We start from the raw sequence: 20,228 nt of genomic DNA on the forward strand, positions 1-20,228 counted from the left end.
CTATACATAGATAATCCTAAAGATGCAACCAGAAAACTAGAGCTAATCAACGAATTTGGTAAAGTAGCAGGATACAAAATTAATGCACAGAAATCTCTTGCATTCCTGTACACTAATGATGAAAAATCTGAAACAGAAATTAAGGAAATACTCCCATTTACCACTGCAACAAAACGAATAAAATACCTAGGAATAATCTCACCTAAGGAGACAAACGACCTGTATGCAGAAAACTATAAGACACTGATGAAAGAAATCAAAGATGATACAAACAGATGGAGATTTATACCATGTTCTGGACTGGAAGAATCAACATTGTGAAAATGACTATACTACCCAAAGCAATCTACAGATTCAATGCAATCCCATCAAACTACCAATGGCATTTTTCACAGAACTAGAACGAAAAACTTCACAATTTGTATGGAAACACAAAAGCCCCCAAATAGCCAAACCAATCTTGAGAAAGAAAAAGGGAGCTGGAGGAATCAGGGTCCCGGACTTCAGACTATACTACAAAGCTACAGTAATCAAGAAAGTATGGTACTGGCACAAAAACAGAAATATAGATCAATGGAACAGGATAGAAAGCCCAGAGATAAACCCATAAACATATGGTCACCTTATCTTTGATAAAGGAGGCAAGAATATACAATGGAGAAAAGACAGCCTCTTCAATAAGTGGTGCTGGGAAAACTGGACTGCCACATGTAAAAGAATGAAATTAGAACACTCCCTAACACCATACACAAAAATAAACTCAAAATGGATTAAAGACCTAAATGTAAGGCCAGACACTATAAAACCCTTAGAGGAAAACATAGGCAGAACACTCTATGACATAAATCACAGCAAGATCCTTTTGAGACACCTCCTAGAGAAATGGAAATAAAAACAAAAATAATCAAATGGGACCTAATGAAACTTAAAAGCTTTTGCAAAGCAAAGGAAGCCATAAACAGACAAAAAGACAACCCTCAGAATGGGAGGAAATATTTGCAAATGAAGCAACTGACAAAGGATTAACCTCCAAAATTTACAAGCAGCTCGTGCAACTCAATATCAAAAAAACAAACAACCCAATCCAAAAATGGGAAGAAGACCTAAATAGACATTTCTCCAAAGAAGATATACAGATTGCCAACAAACACATGAAAGAATGCTCAACCTCACTAATCATTAGAGAAATGCAAATCAAAACTACAATGAGGTATCACCACACACCAGTCAGAATGGCCATCATCAAAAAATCTACAAACATTAAATGCTGGAGAGGGTGTGGAGAAAAGGGAACCCTCTTGCACTGTTGGTGGGAATGTAAATTGATATAGTCACTATGCAGGAGAGTACAGAGGTTCCTTAAAAAACTAAAAATAGAACTACCATACGACCCAGCAATCCCACTACTGGGCATATACCCTGAGAAAACCATAATTCAAAAGAGTCATGTAGGGCTTCCCTGATGGCACAGTGGTTAAGAATCCGCCTGCCAATGCAGGGGACATGGGTTCGAGCCCTGGTCCAGGAAGATCCCACATGCTGCAGAGCAACTAAGGCCATGTGCCGCAACTACTGAGCCTGCGCTCTAGAGCCCATGAGCCACAACTAGTGAAGTCTGCATGCCACAATTACGGAAGCCCACGTGCCTAGAGTCCGTGCTCCACAACAAGAGAAGCCACTGCAGTGAGAAGCCTGCACACTGCAATGAAGAGTAGCCCCTGCTCGCTGCAACTAGAGAAGGCCCATGCACAGCAACAAAGACCCAATGTAGCCAAAAATAATAAATAAATAAAATAAATGTATTAAAAAAAAAAAAGAATCATGTACCACAATGTTCATTGCAGCTCTATTTACAACAGCCAGGACATGGAAGCAACCTAAGTGTCCATCGACAGATGAATGGATAAAGAAGATGTGGTACATATATACAATGGAATATTACTCAGCCATAAAAAGAAACGAAATTGAGTTATTTGTAGTGAGGTGGATGGACCTAGAGTCTGTCATACAGAGTGAAGTAAGTGAGAAAGAGAAAAACAAATACTGTATGCTAACACATATATATGGAATCTAAAAAAAAAAAAAAAATGGTTCTGAAAAACCTAGGGGAAGGAGAGGAATAAAGATGCAGACCTAGAGAATGGACTTGAGGATGCAGGGAGGGGGAAGGGTAAGCTGGGACGAAGTGAGAGAGTGGCATGGACTTACGTATACTACCAAATGTAAAATAGATAGCTAGTGGGAAGCAGCCGCATAGCACAGGGAGATCAGCTTGGCGCTTTGTGACCACCTAGAGGGGTAGGATAGGGAGGGTGGGAGAGAGATGCAAGAGGGAGGAGCTATGGGGATATATGTATATGTATAGCTGATTCACTTTGTTATAAAGCAGAAACTAACACACCATTGTAAAGCAATTATACTCCAATAAAGATGTTAAAAAAAAAAAAGAATACAGCTGTAATCAGTTACAACCTTCTTGTTTACTCTTAAGAACATCTTACAATATTGGGTTCAGGATATCTTTGCATTAAATCATTTTTTATTTAAATAATCAGCATCTGATAAAAAAAAAATTAAGCTAACTAAGAAGACAGTGAGGCATTTCCTCCCTCCCTCCCTCCCTCCCTTCCTTCTTTCCTTCCACACTGCGTGGCTTGCAAGATCTCAGTTCCCCGACCAGGGACTGAACACAGGCCATAGCAGTGAAAGCCCAGAATCCTAACCACTAGGCTACCAGGGAACTCCTGAGAGAGGCATTTTCTTGATGTTCTGTGACTTAATCTGCATTTTTTAAAGCATACTTTATAAGTGGTTAGCTGGGGTAAAATTAACCCACCCTGGCCTGGAAGTGGCCAACATCATGGCATTTCTATAATCTTTTCACTGGAACTCTTATGGCTGTTACTTAATAATTAGCTTAATAAGTACATTTATAATTAACTTTTCTATTAATTAATAATGTATTATTTTGTTTGTTACTTTACCCAATCACTTGTCAGAAAAGTCATAAAGAGACCTATCATATTGATCAGGTTAGGACAGGCTATCGTACAGGAACAAACAAATCCTGATTTTTTTTTTTTTTATTTGAGAGTTATGTTTTATTCTGTGGACAAATCTGAGGACTTAAGCCTGGGACACAACATCTCAGATAACTCTGAGAGACTGACCCTAACAAACCTTGGTATCTCAAAAAAATCTGGTAAAATAATGCTTTTTTATTTTTGTTTTTCTCATGCAAAGCCCGATGCAGTTCAGGTAACCTTCCCCCATCCTGTTGCTACGCCATCAGAAAAGCATGGTTTCCTACAGCCAAGTTGGTGTAGGCAGAAGGAAAGAGATGGAGAAGGTGTACCTGCTCTTAACTGCCTCAGCTGAAAAGGGACAAGTATCACTTCCTCTCCCAGGACGCTGGCCAGAAATAGTCAAATGATCCTACCTTGCCTTCAAAGAATGCTGGGAAATTGAGGGGAGTGCATGGGACCTTTGCTCAGGGCTAACTGTCTTTGCCACTACCGTCACCTTCCTTCCTTTCACTGACTTCCTTTGCCTTCATATCGTGAAAGATGAACCGATGGAAGTAGAAGTGATCTGCAGCTAAGCTCTCCAAGCCACCTTCTATCCTAACACCTCCATTGCTGTTCTGCCATTTTGCAGCTCTGGAATTTTCTGAGGGCAGGTTCATTTTCTCTAAGACAGTCTCTCAAGGTTTCCTAAAACAATTAATTTGCATTAAAGTCATGGCAATCTCAGTGACTGACATTTTTTGAAGCCACCTCATTTGTCTTTCCATGAAGGATTTAGCTTTAGGATGGTCGATAATGTTGACTCACTCAAAGCTTACACCTTCAAAAGGGGCTTGAATGCCAACTTCTCAGTTATGTTTGAAGTTAATATTTTAATCAATTTAATTGGCAAATATTTTACTCAACTAGTCGTCTCAGGCACTGAAACACCTTCCTATCATTATTTTTTTTTGTCCCAGGTTTCTTTTTTATTTCTTTCTTTATACAGCAGGTTCTTATTAGTCATCCATTTAATACACATCAGTGTATACATGTCAATCCCAATCTCCCAATTCATCACACCACCAACTCCACCTGCTGCTGCTTTCCCCCTTGGTGTCCATATGTTTGTTCCCTACATCTGTGTCTCAATTTCTGCCCTGCAAACCAGTTCATCTGTACCATTTTTGTAGGTTCCACATATATGCGTTAATATGCGATATCTGTTTTTCTCTTTCTGACTTACTTCATGCTGTATGACAGTCTCTAGATTCATCCACGTCTCTACAAATGACCCAATTTCGTTCCTTTTTATGGCTGAGTAATATCCCATTGTATATATGTACCACATCTTCTTTATCCATTCGTCTGTCGATGGGCATTTAGGTTGCTTCCATGACCTGGCTATTGTAAATAGTGCTGCAATGAACATTGGGGTGCATTTGTCTTTTTGAATTATGGTTTTCTCTGGGTATATGCCCAGTAGTGGGATTGCTGGGTCATATGGTCATTCTATTTTTAGGTTTTTAAGGAACCTCCATACTGTTCTCCATAGTGGCTGTATCAATTTACATTCCCACCAACAGTGCAACAGGGTTCCCTTTTCTCCACACCCTCTCCAGCATTTGTTGTTTGTAGATTTTCTGATGATGCCCATACTAGCTGGTGTGAGGTGATACCTCATTGTAGTTTTGACTTGCATTTCTCTAATACTTAGTGATGTTGAGCAGCTTTTCATGTGCTTCTTGGCCATCTGTATGTCTTCTTTGGAGAAATGTCTATTTAGGTCTTTGCCCATTTTTGGATTGGGTTGTTTGTTTCTTTAATATTGAGCTGCATGAGCTGTTTATATATTTTGGAGATTAATCCTTTGTCCGTTGATTCGTTTGCAAATATTTTCTCCCATTCTGAGGGTTGTCTTTTCATCTTGTTTGTAGTTTCCTTTGTTTTGCAAAAGATTTTAAGTTTCATTAGGTCCCATTTGTTTATTTTTGTTTTTATTTCCATTACTCTAGGAGGTGGGTCAAAAAAGATCTTGCTGTGATTTATGTCAAAAGAGTGTTCTTCCTACGTTTTCCTCTAATAGTTTTATAGTATCCGGTCTTATATTTAGGTCTCTAATCCATTTTGAGTTTATTTTTGTGTATGCTGTTAGGGAGTGTTCTAATTTCATTCTTTTACATGTAGCGGTCCAGTTTTCCCAGGACCATTTATTGAAGAGACTGTCTTTTCTCCATTGTATATCCTTGCCTCCTCTGTCATAGATTAGTTGACCATAGGTGCGTGGGTTTATCTCTGGGCTTTCTATCCTGTTCCATTGATCTATATTTCTGTTTTTGTGCCAGTACCATATTGTCTTGATTACTGTAGCTTTGTAGTATAGTCTGAAGTCAGGGACTCTGATTCCTCCAGCTCCATTTTTTTCCCTCAAGACTTCTTTGGCTATTCGGGGTCTTTTGTGTCTCTGTACAAATTTTAAGATTTTTTGTTCTAGTTCTGTAAAAAATGCCACTGGTAATTTGATAGGGATTGCATTGAATCTGTAGATTGTTTTGGGTTGTATAGTCATTTTCACAATATTGATTCTTCCAATCCAAGAACATGGTATATCTCTCCATCTGTTGGCATCATCTTTAATTTCTTTCAACAGTGTCTTATAGTTTTCTGCATACAGGTCTTCTGTCTCCCTAAGTAGGTTTTTTCCTAGGCATTTAGTCTTTTTGTTGCAATAGTAAATGGGAGTGTTTCCTTAATTTCTCTTTCAGATTTTTCATCATTAGTGTATAGGAATGCAAGAGATTTCTGTGCATTAATTTTGTATCCTGCAACTTCACCAAATTCGCTGATTAGCTCTAGTAGTTTTCTGGTGGCATCTTTAGGATTATCTATTTATAGTATCGTATCATCCGCAAACAGTGAGAGTTTTACTTCTTCTTTTCCAATTTGTATTCCTTTTATTTCTTTTTCTCCTCTGATTGCCGTGGCTAGGACTTCCAAAACTATGTGGAATAATAGTGGCGAGAGTGGATATCCTTGTCTTGTTCCTAATCTTAGAGGAAATGTTTTCAATTTTTCACCATTGAGAATGATGTTTGCTATGGGTTTGTCATATATGGCCTTTATTATGTTGAGGTAGGTTCCCTCTATGCTCACTTTCTGGAGAGTTTTTATCATAAATGGGTGTTGAATTTTTCAAAAGCTTTTCCTGCATCTATTGAGATGATCATATGGTTTTTATTTTTCAATTTGTTAATATGGTGTATCACAATGACTGATTTGCATAAATGAAGAATCCTTGCATCCCTGGGATAATCCCACTTGATCATGGTGTATGATCCTTTTAATGTGTTGTTGGATTATGTTTGCTAGTATTTTGTTGAGGATTTTTGCATCTATATTCATCAGTGATATTGGTTGGTAATTTTCTTTATTTGTAGTAACTTTGTCTGGTTTTGGTATTAGGGTGATGGTGGCCTCATAGAATGAGCTTGGGAGTGTTCCTTCCTCTGCAATTTTTTGGAAGAGTTTGAGAAGGATGGGTGTTAGCTCTTCTCTAAATGTTTGATAGAATTCACCTGTGAAGCCATCTGGTCCTGGACTTTTGTTTGTTGGAAGATTTTTAATCACAATTTCAATTTCATTACTTGTGATTGGTCTGTGCATATTTTCTGTTTCTTCCTGGTTCAGTCTTGGAAGGTTATACGTTTCTAAGAATTTGTCCATTTCTTCCAGGTTGTCCATTTTATTGGCATAGAGTTGCTTGTAGTAGTCTCTTATGATGCTTTGTATTTCTGTGGTGTCTGTTGTAACTTCTCCTTTTTCATTTCTAATTTTACTGATTTGAGTCTTCTCCCTTTTTTTCTTGATGAGTCTGGCTAACGGTTTATCAATTTTGTTTACCGTCTCAAAGAATCAGCTTTTAGTTTTATTGATCTGTGCTGTTTTCTTTGTTTCTATTTCATTTATTTCTGCTCTGATCTTTATGATTTCTTTCCTTCTGCTAACTTTGGGTTTTGTTTGTTCTTCTTTCTCTAGTTCCTTTAGGTGTAAGGTTAGATTGTTTATTTGAGATTTTTTTTTGTTTCTTGAGGTAGGATTTTATTGCTGTAAACTTCCCTCTTAGAACTGCTTTTGCTGCATCCCATAGGTTTTGGATCGTTGTGTTTTCATTATCATTTGTCTCTAGGTATTTTTTGATTTTCTCTTTGATTTCTTCAGTGATCCCTTGGTTATTTAGTAACGTATTGTTTAGCCTCCATGTGTTTGTTTTTTATGTGTTTTTCCCTGTAATTGATTTCTAATCTCATAGCGTTGTGGTCAGAAAAGATGCTTGATATGATTTCAATTTTCTTAAATATACCGAGGCTTGATTTGTGACCCAAGCTGTGATCTACCCTGCAGAATGTTCTGTGTGCACTTGAGAAGAAAGTGTATTCTGCTGTTTTTGGATGGAATGTCCTATAAATATCAATTAAATCTATCTGGTCTACTGTGCACTTTTAAAGCTTGTGTTTCCTTATTAATTTTCTGTTTGGATGATCTGTCCATTGGTGTAAGTGAGGTGTTAAAATCTCCCACTATTTTTGTGTTACTGTCAATTTCCTCTTTTATAGCTGTTAGCAGTTGCCTTATGTATTGAGGTGCTCCTATGTTGGGTGCATATATATTTATAATTGTTATATCTTCTTCTTGGATTGATCCCTTGATCATTATGTAGTGTCCTTCCTTGTCTCTTGTAACATTCTTTATTTTAAAGTCTACTTTATCTGATATGAGTATGGCTACTCCAGCTTTCTTTTGATTTCCATTTGCATGGAATATCTTTTTCCATCCCCTCACTTTCAGTCTGAATGCGTCCCTAGGTCTGAAGTGGGTCTCTTGTAGACAGCATATATATGGGTCTTGTTTTTGTATCCGTTCAGCAAGCCTGTGTCTTTTGGTTGGAGCATTTAATCCATTCACGTTTAAGGTAATTCTCAATATGTATGTTCCTGTTATCATTTTCTTAATTGTTTTGGGTTTCTTTCTGTAGGCCCTTTTCTTCTCTTGTGTTTCCAACATAGAGAAGTTCCTTTAGCATTTGTTGTTGAGCTGGTTTGGTGGTGCTGAATTCTCTTAGCTTTTGCTTGTCTGTAAAGGTTTTGATTTCTCCATTGAATCTGAATGAGATCCCTGCCGGGCTGAGTAATCTTGGTTGTATGTTCTTCCCTTTCATCACTTTAAGCATATCATGCCACTCCCTTCTGGCTTGTAGACTTTCTGCTGAGAAATCAGCTGTTAACCTTATGGGAGTTCCCTTGTATGTTATTTGTCATTTCCCTTGCTGCTTTCAATAATTTTTCTTTGTCTTTAATTTTTGCCGATTTGATTACTATGTGTCTCAGCATGTTTCTCCTTGAGTTTATCCTGTATGGGACTCTCTGCACTTCCTGGACTTGGGTGGCTATTTCCTTTCCCATGTTAGGGAAGTTTTCGTGTATAATCTCTTCAACTATTTTCTTGGGTCCTTTCTCTCTCTCTTCTCCTTCTAGGACCCCTATAATGTGAATGTTGTTGCATTTAATGTTGTCCCAGAGGTCTCTTAGGCTGTCTTCATTTCTTTTCATTCTTTTTTCTTTACTCTGTTCTACGGCAGTGAATTCCACCATTCTGTCTTCCAGGTCACTTATCCGTTCTTCTGCCTCAGTTATTCTGTTATTGATCCCTTCTAGTGTATTTTTCATTTCAGTTATTGTGTTGTTCATCTCTGTTTTTTCCTTTAATTCTTCTAGATCTTTGTTAAACATTTCTTGCATCTTCTCGATCTTTGCCTCCATTCTTTTTCTGAGGTTCTGGATCATCTTCACTATCATTATTCTGAATTCTTTTTCTAGAAGGTTGCCTATCTCCACTTCATTTAGTTGTTTTTCTGGGGTTTTATCTTGTTCCTTCATCTGGTACATAGCCCTCTGCCTTTTCATCTTGTCTATCTTTCTGTGAATGTGGTTTTGTTCCACAGGCTGCAGGATTGTAGTTCTTCTTGCTTCTGCTGTCTGCCCTTTGGTGGATGAGGTTGTCTAAGAGGCTTGTGCAAGTTTCCTGATCCTATTATTTTTTTTTTAAACATATCTTTGCTGGGGGCAAGGAAGTAACCAATTTTGCCACCGTAGAGAGCTATGGTGATTTGAAGTTACACAGCCAGATGGAGAAATGTCAGTTAAGGATTCCCTGTTATAGGGACTTCCCTGGTGGCACAGTGGTTAAGAATCTGCCTGCCAGTGCAGGGGACACAGGTTTGAGCCCTGGTCTGGGAAGATCCCATATGCTGCAGAGCAACTAACCCCGTGCACCACAACTACTGAGCCTGTGCTCTAGAGCCCACGAGCCACAACTACTGAGCCCGTGTGCCACAACTACTGAAGCTTGCGCAACTAGAGCCCATGCTCCACAACAAGAGAAGCCACCTTGGTGAGAAGCCCGTGCACCACAATGAGGAGTAGCCCTGTTTGCCACAACTAGAGAAAGCCTGCGTGCAGCAACGAAGATCCAGTGCAGACAAAAATCAATCAATCAATAAATTTATTTAAAAAAAGATTCCCTGTTATTCAGTTGATTTATGTTCAAGTATTCAATTGTCATTTCTTAGTCATAACACTGGCTCCCAACAATATTCAAGAAAATTCGTTTTGCAAATGAAATATTAAAATAGGTGATATTAAACCTATCAGCTCACAGAGCTGGCAATTTTTTTTTTTTGAGTGAATGAAATTAGCAATCTTCCCTGCTCACCTTTTCAAATTAAAACAGAGCTTAGGGAGTTCCATACAGTCCAGTGGTTAGGATTCGGCACTTTCACTTCCTTGTCCCGGGTTCAATCCCTGGTCGGGGAAATAAGGTCCCTTAAGCCATGAGGTGTGGCCAAAAAATAAAAATAAATAAAACAGGGCTTAGATTCAAGGTAGAAGTGAATTCTAACCTTTTCATAGACCTTCCAGATCCAAACACTAGACACAGATGTGGCAAGAGTCTTGGTGGGACCTAATCTCTACATACCTTCAGCTCGGGGCTCTGGGTGGTCAGAGTTGACTCCAGGATTCTTATTTGAAACAGGACTCCATGTCCTCTGGATGAATGGGGATGGGACTTTGGGTCCTTTGATTAAAATCTCTGGATATCAAGATTCGTGAAACGCTGCCTGAAACACTGCCCTCTGAGTGCACTGTGCGCTTCCGAGAGCCGAGTGCAAGTTCAAAGTACCCAGCTTCACAATCTGGCCCAACGTGGCTCAACTTAAATACTTCCTCTAAGGAGGCTTCCCAAGACCCCCACAAAAAGCCACTTGGAGCAAACCTCACCACCCTCTTTTGCTTTCCTCCCCACCTCTTGGGAAACCCATTCAGGGAGAGAGCTCCCTCCAGAATCCCTTATTGAGAAGGCCCCGGCTTCTGGCCTCTCAGCTGGGGAACTCCGTGTCCCCATTTTCAAGGTCCAACTTGCCACTTTGACCCGCTGCCTTTGGCTTCCATTCCTGCCCAGGGAAATTGGAAATTGTCTAAAATCATGTGAGGAAAGCTGGCCCCTTATCACAGGCTCCCACAGGCAGGAGGAAAAGGCTAGAATCCTCACCTCACCAGAGCCACCCGAGCCAAAGAGGGTTTTCTTTGCTTTCCCTTTATTTTTTGTTTCTCTGTGGTTTTAAGCCTTGCCTTTCATTCCAATGTGACCAGCGGTGTGTCTGCCTCCTCCACGCTTCCCAGCCCACGTTTCTCACATTTGTGGGCGGTGTCAAAGGCCCAGTGTCCCGCCATCCCCAACCAGATGAGGTTCTCAGGAGAAGCCCTCACAGTCATTAGGGAGGAAGGTCTGAATCTACGTCTGAGCACGAGGAAGGATGGAGAAATCTGGTTTAGAGATGGAGGGAAACCTCTCAGCAAACAAGGAGGCAAGAAGCCCTTTCCACACGTTGTTACTATACCTTCCACTCGGTCTCCCTTTCCAGCCCCTCCTCCCCTCGTGTCCAGCTGCCTACTGAGGATGCTCTCTGTGGATCCATAAGCTCTTCGCCTGCCAGGGAAGGGGCTCCAGCCCAGCAGGACCTAGGGGTAGGGGAGCCCTGGCACTCGCTGACTTCTCAAGGTCACTTCCTCCCAATGGCCTGAGCTCTGCACCACGAACATTGCAGTTAAATTCAACACCAAGGGAACACATCATGACGTGCCAGGTTTTGAATGGCACCCAATTCCCCCAGCCCAGGTCCCTCAGCCAACACCTGACCTGCCCGCCAACTCAGCTCCCAGCAACAGGACCCTGGGTCCTGTCCATCACTTTTTCTGGTGTTCTAACTGAAGGGACCTCTTTGACAGCCTGGAGCCCTAAATTTCAAATCAGTTAGGATGCTCTAAGAATTTGAAATTGTGGATCCCCTGAAAGGAAAGCAACCCTGCTGGGTTCCTAGTCTCAGGATGTTCAGCCTAAGGGACAAAGAGGAAAAGTGGTCCTTGCTTGAAACTCCGTTTGTAGGGACTTAACCAGTGAAGGCTACATTAACTTATTTCTAGATTTCCTCTAACTTACAAATCATTTCCAAATCAAGGTTTAATTTCTTCCCCACTCTACTGTCCCCAACACCCAGGGGGTCTCCATCTTTCCCAGTGGGCTAGGAGACTAAGGCTCGGAATATGGCTTTAAATCAATTAGTAATTTTTTTTCCAATACAATTGACCCCTGAACAGTGCAGGGGGTTAAGCCACATATATAGTCAGCCCTCCATGTCCATGATTCCTCCACATCTGTGGATTGAACCATCTGCGAATCGTGTAGTTCTACAACATTTACTATTGAAAAATACCCACGTAAAAGTGGACCCAGTGCAGTTTAAACCCACTTTATTCAAGGGTCAGCTGGAAAACGTTTATCTAAGGTCACCATATCAACATGAAAATTCAACAATCTCCCCACATTCATACAAGTCTACATCTTAGCTGCTAAACAGCTTTGAACATGTTTATCCTTATAACCTTTCGTTGAAATAAGTAAGTAGGGCCAGACTCCATTTTCTTAGGAACATAAATGAAGGCACAAAAAAGCGGCATACTTTGAGATGTTTCACGAATGAGATGGGGGGAAAGAATCCCACCTGGCCCCAGGCCTGGAGTTTGACGGGGGTCATGCATTTTCCAGGTGACCACGTGACTGTGTAGTCTGCAGCTCGATCACGGAGCTTTGCGCCTGGCCCAGTAAAGCCATCAATTTCATCCTGTCTGACAAATGTTACAAAGGAGACCTGCAGCAAGGACAGCAGGAGGGCAATCTTTATTTTCTGCTATTTTGCATTTAATTCTGTGTTCTCAGGATGAAATGCATGGATTTCTTTTCTCTAGTTAATCTCAGCTGTGCTGTTGGACCTCTCCCCTTTCTCTCTGTACTTTGGTTTACTTGGTGCATCAGTTGGGGGAGACATGGGCATCTCGCAGGGTCCGAGCCATTTCAGGGTGTGCTGAGCACCTGGCCTGGGTCGTCGATCGCCTGGCATTGATCTGTGGGTGTTTAGAAAGCATAAACCCAAAGCCACTATCAAAGTAAACTATTTCCTTGAAGAAGTGGGGTTTTTCAGCTTTTATAAACTCAGGTCAAGAATCTGAATTTACTGCTCATAACGTTCTTCACACTTCTTTCAAAATATACAAACAGCTCATACAGCTCAACATCAAAAAAACAAGCAACCCAAACAAAAACTGGGCAGAAGATCTAAACAGACTTTTCTCCAAAGAAGACATATGGAAGGCCAAAAAGCACATGAAAAGATGCTCAACATAGCTAATTATTAGAGAAATGCAAATCAAAACTGCAATGAGGTATCACCTCACACAAGTCAGACTGGCCATCATCAAAAAGTCTACAAATAATAAATGCTGGAGAGGGTGTGGAGAAAAGGGAACCCTCCTAAACTGTTGGTGAGAATGTAAATTGGTGCAGTCACTATGGGAAACAGTATGGAGGTTCCTTAAAAAACTAAAAACAGAGCTACCTTATGATCCTGCAATCTCATTCCTGGGCCTATACCCAGAAAAAATCACAATTCAAAAAGATACAGGCACCCCAATGTTCATAGCAGCAGTATTTACAATAGCCAAGACATGGAAGCCACCTAAATGTCCATCGACAGATGAATGGATAAAGAAGGTGTGTGTATATGCAATGGAATATTACTCAGCCATAAAAAAGAATGAAATAATGCCACCTGAAGCAACATGGATGGACCTAGAGATTATCATACTAAGTGAAGTAAGCCAGACAAGGATAAGTATCTTATGATATTGCTTATATGGAAGGGAGGGAGGGAGGGAGGGAAGAAAGAAAGAAAGAAAGAAAGAAAGGAAGGAAGGAAGGAAGGAAGGAAGGAAGGAAGGAAGGAAGGAAGGAAGGAAGGACACAAATGAACTTATTTCAAAAACAGAAAGAGACTCACAGACATAGAGAACAAACTTATGGTTACCAAAGGGGAAACAGGGGTAAGGGATAGGATAAATTAGAAGGTTGGGATTAACATATACACACTGCTATATATAAAATAGACAACCAACAAGGACCTACTATATAGCACAGGGAACTATACTCAACATTTTCTGATGGCCTTTGGGGGAAGAGAATCTGAAGAAGAAAATATATTGGGTCGGCCAAAAAGTTCCCGAATGAACTTTTTGGCCAACCCCATATATATGACTGAATCACTGTGTTGTACACCTGAAACTAACATGATATTGTATATCAACTATACTTCAATTCCAAAAAAAGGAAGAGACAGTTAGTTTCTCATCTAGTCAAATTGAATCCCCTTCGTTGTGATTTAGAATCATAGAACCAGGCTGTTCTGAGTTTGGAATGGTAGATGGTAATGGTGGTAATGATGATAAGACATGGGAGTTTACTAGATGGTAGAGTTTACGTGCATTATCTCCTTGATCCTCATGACTCTACGAGAAACAGAGTGTCCATTATCTCCCCCATTTTGAAGAAACTGAGGGTCAAAAATGAAGTCACTTGTTCAAGACGACACAATCCTCCAACCCAGGTCTGCCTGACTCAAGCCCACGTGCGTAACCACGACACATTCTTGCCATCCAGTGTGTGTCCCACACTTTACAGATGAGGCAACTGGAGTCCACAGAGGTGAACTGCCCAATACTACCATGTGAATTGGTGGTAGAGTGAGCAGACCACCCCGGGCTCCTGACAGCTCTTTACCTATCTTGAGTAGAATTTGACCCTCTGGGGACACAACTGGTCATCTATTTTTTAAGGACAATAATTCCTGGTATTGGGGAGTGCAATGTGGTGCTGGGACAAAGCAGAGGGGGAAGGGAGGGGGCCGTCTAAGCTCCCTGTAGCCCAACCTGGTGGAAAAGCATCATGGTGACTCCCCCTCCTGATGGGGTGGCTTTATTCCACCCTGACCCGGGCCATGCACATTATGAGATTGCTTACGTCTCAGACCTACCAAGGTCAAGCCCACCATGTAAGTGACTTGTATGTATAAACAACATCATCTAAATTTACTCAAATCAATTTTTAAATTAAAAAAAGAATCCTTTTCAAACAGCTCTAGATTTAGCTGTGAAAGTAAGTGGATCCATTCTCTCCTCCTTTCCTGCCAGACTGTGCTCCCAGGGAGGTGTTTCAAAAGATCTAGGCCCATATATTAAGATTCTGAAAGGTGTGTGAATTGTGGAGAACTTGCAGGCCATTCTCACGCCTCATTTGAGATCTACTGCGTTAGAAATTGCAAGTTTTGAACTCCTTCTGATAACCAAGTCCAAACTACTTTCTAAAATTTTATTTTTCTTACAGGCTGAATTGTGTTCCCTCAAATTCATATGTGGAAGTCCTCACTCCCAGGACCTCAGAATGTGATGGTATTTGGAGACAGGGCCTTTAAAGAGGTAGGTAAGTTAGAATGAGGTCACTAGGATGGGCCCTATTCCAATACAACTGGTGACCTTTTAAGAAGAGGAGATTAGAACACAGACACACACAGAGGGATGACCATGTGAAGATGCCTGGGGAAGACGGCCACCTACAAGCGAAGGAGAGAGGCTTCAGAAGAAACCACCTCTGCTTGATCTTAGGCTTCTAGCCTCCAGGACTGTGAGACCATGAATTTCTGTTGTTTAAATACCACCCAGTCGGTGGTAAAATATACATAACATGAAATTTACCATCTAAATCACTTCTAAGTCTACAGCTCAGTGGCATTAAGGACATTCGCAAAGTCATACAACCATGCGATGCTAACATCCATCCCCAGAACTTTTTCATCTTCCCCAGTGGAAACTTTGTACCCATTAAATGCGAACTCTCCATTTTAATCTACTCTTAACCATGCCTGTTCTGAGCCATGATAACCTCTTCTCGCTTGATTTTAACCCAGACATAGTAGACTCATACAGGGACATGTAGGAACAAGCTAGTCAATAAATTAAATATGTCTGAAGGCATTTATGAGGGGCTGGCAAGTGCCCTTTTTAAAGGTAGGGGCTTGCTCTAGACCGTGATCCCAAGAAGCTCACAGCTTGCTAAGTCAACTCTCCTGCTTACAGACAAGATCAACTAGCAACTGTGATTCATCTATCCTTCCAGAAGGCTCAGAAGTCTCCAGGCAAACACGCTAATAAAATGAGTAATCACCTTTGCTTTAGCTGTGAGGAGGCAGCAACAGCTTAGCAGATTAAACAAAGGTAGGAGAGACGGGGACACGAATGCATTCTAGAATACGGTTCTGTCACAGGCTTCCAAAGAGATGCTCCTTAGTTACTCCCAATGCTAAATGGAGTTCAATGGAGCTAAAAGTGCAGGAAGCTTCCAGGACAAAAAAAAAAATGCAGAAATAAACTATATAAAGAAACTGAGAATCAACAGAGCTCAGACTCCAGGTCATATATGAACTTTGTAACTGGAAAGATACAGGTTTGATGAGAACCCGTCTGGAAAGAGATACGTACAAGTTTGCTCATCAATTATCAATCATTTAGCTGTGGTGAGAATTTGAAATCAGGGTCCTCCAAGCAAAAATTTATACACGCAACCTCCTCCCTTCTCTCTCCTGCTCTCAGAGAGATCTTATCAGACAGGCTGGAAGGTCCTCCTTGCCTTCCCTTCCTTGGACTGTTGGGTCAGGAAACATTGCTTACACCTAAGCTACAACCAGAAAAAGCAGTTGCTTGGGGTTTGCCCTAACACCAAAGTGCATCCCTCCAGAAAGGATTGTGAAAGCCAAAGTCCAGATAGCATTGCTACTGTACACTTAGAGTTGTGTCCTCAAAGGACATTACTGTCTCCTGTGAGTTCCAGGCATGAGCTTGAAGCTCCAACTCACAAATATGACGGGATTATCAAACAGCAGCTTCTGCAGAGAGTGGCACTTGCTAAATGTCACTCACAAGCTCTCCTCCAACCTAATTCTCAGCTAAACCTCCCATCTTCAGATTCGGATTCCTAGCAGGAGCTGACTTTAACTTAGCAAGATTTCAGGGTTCGAATGGCTTTAAATCAGAATGACCTCTGCCAAAATTTGCAATTGTTAAAGCAGCAGAGTTCGAATTGGTAATGGTTGAAAAGCTGCTAACTGAAAAGAAATAAGGCTGGATATAAAATATTTAACACACCTAATTACAGACTTATATCATTGCTTTACCCTATATATTTCTGTATCCATGGTAAAGATGAAAAGACTGAAAAAAAAAAAAAAACCCTTAACCAACCAGATAGACTAAGAAATAAATTCAAGAATGGAAGATTTTTAGATTTCAGATTTGGCCCATGTATTGGCATTCAAAACTCCTGAATATTTATTTTCTCTTGGGTTTACATCCATTTACTCACTGCCTCATAATTATAAGGACTCCATTGATTGTGTGTAGTGTTGTCCTTCAACTATTTATTTGTAATACATGTTGTTTCAACAACTTTGCTTATCTCGTGAATAATCCTTGTAGGTCATGGAATCTGAGCTCTAATTTTAAAACACGCAAGTACATGTTTTGGAATCAGATAGAATAGTGATTAATTCTGGGCAAGTTGGTTAACCTCTGGAATAATAACTAAAAATAGTTATACTTCATTGAGCACCTATACTGGGCCAAGGGCTGAACAGAGATCAACTCAGTTGATCCTTCGACAACCTTTTGATAAGTATGCTATTATTACTACCGGTTTGCTGGTTGGAGGGGTGAAGTAACTGGCTCATGGTCAAACAAAAACTAATAAGTAAGGAGTTGTTATCTAAACCCAAACAGTCCAAATATACTATTATACTTCTCTGAGTCTTAGTTATCTCAACTGTTAAATATGAGCAAAAATACTCAACTCGTAGGATTGTTGTAAAAGTTAAATGAGGTTACATGGGTAACCAATACCACAGAGGCTGACGTAAAGTAGGTACTCAATAAATATCAGGTTGCTAATATTGTATACCTTCCTAAGGTGCCCCAAATTGTCACTATGCATACCACCATTGAATAAACTCTACTTACTTGAACTTAATGTACGTATGCCAAATCACACTCTTAGATAGTGATGGTGGTAACCGAAATATACAGCAACAAAAAGAACAATTATAAAATACTGTTGCAGAGCTAAACACATTGGGAATAAAACATGTGTAGTGACGGCAAAACTTGTACTGTGCTATACGCACTTCTGCAGTACTTATTCTAAATGTCTGTGTGGTGGTCATGTATCTCCAGTCCTCATTCCTGCCTTCTCCTCCTAGAAAACTCCTATTCATCCTTCAAGGCCCTTCTCAAAAGTATCTTCCTCTGGGGAGCCTTCTCTTACATCCACAGCAGAAGGAGCTGCCTTCTCCTCTGCACTGCTATGGAGCTCCCCTAGATGGTACTCGAGAGTGAGGACTGCACTTAGGAAATATTTGATACCCAGGTCCAACATGGGGCTTGAGATATGGAAGGGACACAGTAACTGTTCATTTAATGAAGGAATACTTCGAATGTGCTGACTTAAAATTCCTAATAATCTGAATAGCTGAGGTACTGTAAAGCAGGGTTTAATATGTTTAAGTATTGCAAAGTCTAACGTTCATTTGACTTCGTACATTAGAATGAGCGATGCCACTTCCCAGGAAGGCTACAGTGAAGGGTCAGACTTGGGGTGATGAGCAAAGCATACTATGGACCCCCAAAGCAAATCCCTCCAGCAGGACTCCCCCAGCTCACGTGCCTAATTTCCATATTTACGTTCTTGGGTCTGGGCCCAATTCTTGTCTTCACAAAGCCCATTGTAGGGTTCAGTGTCCCACTGGGGCTACAACTTGTAGGCTCCTGCAGCTACCAATATCCTAGACATGAGCAAGACATGGGTGGAAAACACTAGTCTGAATAGTGAGGTTCAACTGAAGGGAACATCGGAGGCTTCGAGATTGGTTCTCCCTTTAACGCAAATGGAGTTTTACAAAATGCCACGTTAGACAGCACCCACCCCTGTAGCACATGGGATGCAGAATCCTAGCCGACATTGCTGTTCCCATCACTGCCTTGGTGTATGGAAAGAGGGCAGCTTCAGAGTGACTCTGGTCTGTCCCCTCACAGACACGCTGTGTGTGAGATGTAAGCAAGTTACTCAACTTATCTGACCATCTGTAAAATGGGATCATAATACATCTCGAGGCTGTTGTGAGGATTATAGAAAAGTACTACCTGTGAAGCACCTACCATAGGACACGGCACTGAATATGCACAATAAATACCTGCTCCCCGGCTCTTCTCGTGAGCCCAACACCAGCTTCCCCTGAAAAGTAATGACTCTCTCGTCTCAAGTTTTAAGATCACGGATCAGTGCCAGCTGACTGGCAGTCAATAGATCAGAAGCTCCACTGGCCTCAAGGGCCAGTAAACTAATCAAATGGTGGTGATGATGTTCTGGTCTGAACAGTCTGGGTTGGGAAATACTAGTTTCCTACATATTTATTCAAGAACGCAAAATGGCGGATCTGTGCGAGAACTTTAAAGTTCCTAAAATATCACAGCCGTGTAACACAACATGTGGACCATTAGAATTCTCCTCATGCATGATGGTGCTAATTTAAGATCAGAAATTGCCCTTCCTATTTTGCTTTGCAAAGCTTTGGCATTCTCAGCTAAGCCCTAGTTCCTCTTGGACTCAGCAAATGGATTTGTACTTGGCTGCCTGAGAAAAGGAACTGCAGATTCTCGCTAGATATTTCTTCACTCTTTTAGAAACACAGTCAAAAAGAGAAAGAAAGGATATGATAGCTTTGGAGTCTATTCTCACTCAACTAGCTCCCGTCTCTTAAATGAAAGCATGGGCAGGCCCAGACCCCTGTGCTCCTCAGGCATGTGGTCAAGTCTCCAGGCTGAATGAGACTTGGCGGCTCAGCCTCTTCTTGCCATTGGAAATTTTCTGCTCAAATTCCATTATTCATATTCATGCTGCTCTCTCTTAAGTAATGGCTTGAGGAAAAATGTGCCAGTAAAACTGAAATTGCTATGATGGGGAAAGAGCTACATGAAGAGAAACATACCTCCCAGTTCCCCAGTGAGGCTGAGTCTCGAATAACCCCCCGCAGTCAAGCAGCTGTGTTTCCCGGCACAAGGCCAGGTGCACGCCTGCCTCGAAGGCAGAAGCCACTTTCATTGTTGCAAAGGGAAGGCACCGTCCTTCCCCAGCATGGGGAGGATGGAGAGCCCTCGATCTGCTCTGTACAAATGAAACCTAAAAAAGTAACCCTTCAAAAAATCAGATTGGTTTGGAGGCTGGGAGGGGGTGGGAGGAGACCACATCCACATGGGGAAGTTCGCCAAGGACTTTCAGGGACAGGAATGTAGTTGCCCGCACGGTGGGACCATTGAAAGACTCGAAATGGTGGCAGTCCCATGGCCCCCCGTGAAGCAACAGAAACAACACATTTCCATTCTCACAAAGAGTATGTTTCAAGTTGCTTTTGGGATTCCGTACTGTTAGGGTCAATCTTTAATAAAACTGCAAAGCAAGCAAAGTTTATCTTCTAGCTTCACCTACCAGTGTCCCAATTTCTCTCCTTGTCACCCTCTTATTCTCTGATATGCCCCCCCTATGACACATTCATGCTCTCAGATGGCCATCAGGTCACCCCTGCTGCAGCTGCAGGCTGGCCATCAGGATCAGGATGGCCCTCTTCTGAGTTTCTATAGAAAGTGTGTGTGTGTGTGTGTGTGTGTGTGTGTGTGTGTGTGT

The 20,228-nt window shown here is 41.2% G+C and overlaps 1 long non-coding RNA gene across 1 annotated transcript in view; it reads left to right on the forward strand.

The window, feature by feature from the left end:
* The first annotated feature begins 13,399 nt into the window (after positions 1–13,399).
* The window catches only part of LOC309625736, a 31,656-nt gene continuing 24,827 nt past the window's right edge, over positions 13,400–20,228 (forward strand). The window contains exon 1 of the long non-coding RNA XR_014242719.1: positions 13,400–20,210. This is a non-coding gene — a long non-coding RNA (uncharacterized lncRNA). The remainder of the gene's footprint in view (positions 20,211–20,228) is intronic.

This window comes from Balaenoptera borealis (genome assembly GCF_965194805.1).
Source record: "Balaenoptera borealis genome assembly, chromosome: 3".
NCBI classification, from domain to species: domain Eukaryota; kingdom Metazoa; phylum Chordata; class Mammalia; order Artiodactyla; family Balaenopteridae; genus Balaenoptera; species Balaenoptera borealis.